This window comes from Mandrillus leucophaeus, unplaced genomic scaffold (assembly GCF_000951045.1).
Source record: "Mandrillus leucophaeus isolate KB7577 unplaced genomic scaffold, Mleu.le_1.0 Scaffold129, whole genome shotgun sequence".
Classification (NCBI taxonomy): Eukaryota; Metazoa; Chordata; class Mammalia; order Primates; family Cercopithecidae; genus Mandrillus; species Mandrillus leucophaeus.
The window spans coordinates 1,560,647-1,563,248 of record NW_012101243.1 but is presented as its reverse complement, the minus strand read 5'-3'; the positions used below and the strand labels follow the sequence as shown (position 1 = coordinate 1,563,248).

The 2,602-nt window shown below is 51.9% G+C and overlaps 1 protein-coding gene across 1 annotated transcript in view; it reads left to right on the top strand.

The window, feature by feature from the left end:
* Positions 1-657: 657 nt before the first annotated feature.
* CEP250 (centrosomal protein 250kDa) overlaps positions 658-2,602 on the top strand; it is a 62,912-nt gene continuing 60,967 nt past the window's right edge. Inside the window, exon 1 of the mRNA XM_011972397.1 lies at positions 658-810. The gene's annotated coding sequence lies outside the window, so the exon portion shown is untranslated. The remainder of the gene's footprint in view (positions 811-2,602) is intronic.

Sequence of the window (2,602 nt, the reverse complement as noted above, 5' to 3'; positions counted from 1 at the left end):
CGAATCTAGAGACCCTGACCGTCCTCATTTCTGGCGAGGGACCTTATAATTCTCAAAATAATACTCCCTTTCCTTCAGGGCCTCTCTAGTAAGTCGGCTGCCAATACCCAATATGGCGGGAGGCCCTGCGCCGGCGCAGTCTGCCTATAGGTGCAGGACTTGGCGGGGCGGGCCCCTCCCAAAGGGCGGGAGATTGGGGGGCGGGCCCCGCCCCCGTCCCCGGCGGGGCCTTAGCAGAGGCTGCCGCAGCTCCAGCGCTGAGCAACCAGCCGGGCGTCTGCTGGAGCCGAGCGTGGTGAGGTGGGGCCTCAGGGGCAGGCGGGAGGTGCTCGGGTTAACCGTCCGAGGCCCAGAGACCTGCCCGTCTAGGGCGCCTGAGGGAATCCCGTTCGCGCAGCGGCCTCTTGTTACCCGGGCGGGGAACCCTAGGCCCAGTGAGGGGCTGGGACGCGTCGTTAGGGTCGGGGCCCCCTTGCCTCAGCTTCCTGCTGCCACCAGTACGCTAAGCTCCAGTCGGCGCCGAAGGAGAGCATCCCGACCCTCGTGTCCAGTAGCCCCAGTCCCGGGTTGAGAGGGCGAGGCGCCGCGCTCTCCCGCCCTCCCGCCCCTCTCGCTGTCTGTGTCCTGGCGGCTTTGCACGTGATCTATCCCAGAGCCCAGTCCCACTCGCCACCCAACTCTGGAGCTCCCATTCTTCAGGACCCTGCTGAAGTATCACTTCGCCGCCGCCTTCTCCAGGCGCAGCTGCATTCGCTTCTCGGTTTTTGCACTCGCTGCACCGAGTTACTTTCCCTGCCCCTTGTTGACATCGTAAGCTCCTTCGTTAGATGTTATGCCTTGTCTTTTTCATCTGTAGATCCCAGGGCCTAGCACGTGATGATAATAGTCATGGCTCACTGTACGGAATGGTCACAAATTGTCAGGTGCTACTGAATGCATTACACATAAGGGGCCCATTTATTATTTATTTAGAGACGGAGTTTCGCTCATTGCCCAGGCTGGAGTGCAATGGCGCGATGTCAGCTCACCTCAATCTCCGCCTCCCGGGTTGAAGCGATTCTCCTGCCTCAGCCTCCCGAGTAGCTGGGACTACAGGCATGCGCCACCACACCCGGCTAATTTTTATATTTTTAGTAGAAACGGGGTTTCTCCATGTTGGCCAGGCTGGTCTCGAACTCCTGACCTCAGGTGATCCGCCCACCTCGGCCTCCCAAAGTGCTGGGATTACAGGCATGAGCCACCGCGCTGGGCCAAAGGCCTATTTAGTCTTTCCAACAGTCCTGTGGGGTGAGATCTTTCTATATCTTCACGTTTTACCCATGAAGAAACTGAGGTACATTAGAAAAAGTAATTTTCTGGGAGTCCCACAACTAATAAGTGGATGGAGCTGGGAAACTGTCCCCAGGGCATTTGATAACGTGACTAGATTGCCTTTGGGTTTAATGAATGTTTCTTGAATTGATCTTTACTTTGGCCTCGGGAGTTATTGGAGGCTAGGATTGTAATCAGCATTTTCCTGAGAAGGCTTAGAAAGGAGAACTGGTGTTCCCAAATTTATAGAGGTCACAACAAAACCAAGGCTACTGGTACGCCCTCTGTTCTATTAGTTCTACCTTTCTTTGCTCCTTTTCTATCAGAAAGCTGCAGACATAGGTGTCATTATTCCTATTTAAGAAGTGCCCCTCACAAAGCTGTGAGTTCGTAGTCCATGGCTTTAGGTAATGTAATGTCCATGCTTTAGCAGCTAATGTAATGCAGAGAGTAGAATTTGGAATCAGGCTGGGGTTCAGTCATTGCTCTGCCGCTGACCAAGGTATAAGTTATATCCCTCCCCCTACTTTTTTTTTGGGGGGAGACGCGGTCTCATTCTGTCCCCTAGGCTGGAGTACAGTGGTGCGATCTTGGTTTACTGCAACCTCCTGTCTCCTAGGTTCAGGCGATTCTCCCGCCTCAGCCTCCTGAGTAGCTGGGATTACAGGCGCCCGCCCATGCCTGGCTAATTTTTGTATTTCTAGGAGGGATGGGGTTTTGCCATGTTGGCCAGGCTGGTCTCGAACTCCTGGTCTCTAATGATCTGCCCAACTCAGCCTCCCAAAGTGCTGGGATTACAGGTGTGAGCCACCACACTCAGTCTGTTTTTTGTTTTTTAGATAGGTAATAGAGCTGTTAGCATTTTGTAAGACCATTGGTGATAATATGGATCATGTGATCTAATGTCTTATAATAGTCAGTCAGTAATAATGGGCATCTATTATAAAGCAGGCTGTGTTTTAGGTAGGAACTGGGACAGCATTCAGTAAAACAATGCTTTTGTGCTTGTGGAATCTGCATTTTGGTAAGTATATTACATAATAATTAGATAGGGACAGAAAAAGCATGGTAAGGTAAATGAAAGTACCAGTGTTATGTGGAGAGGTGATATTTATTTATTTATTTATTTATCTGAGAGAGCATTTTGTCCCAGGCTGGAGTGCAGTGGTGTGATCGCGGCTCACTGCAGCCTCGAACTCCTGGGCTCAAGTAGCCCACCCACCTCAGCCTCCCAAGTAGCTGGGACTACAGGTGCATGCCACACAACCAGCAATTTTTTTTTTTTTTTTTT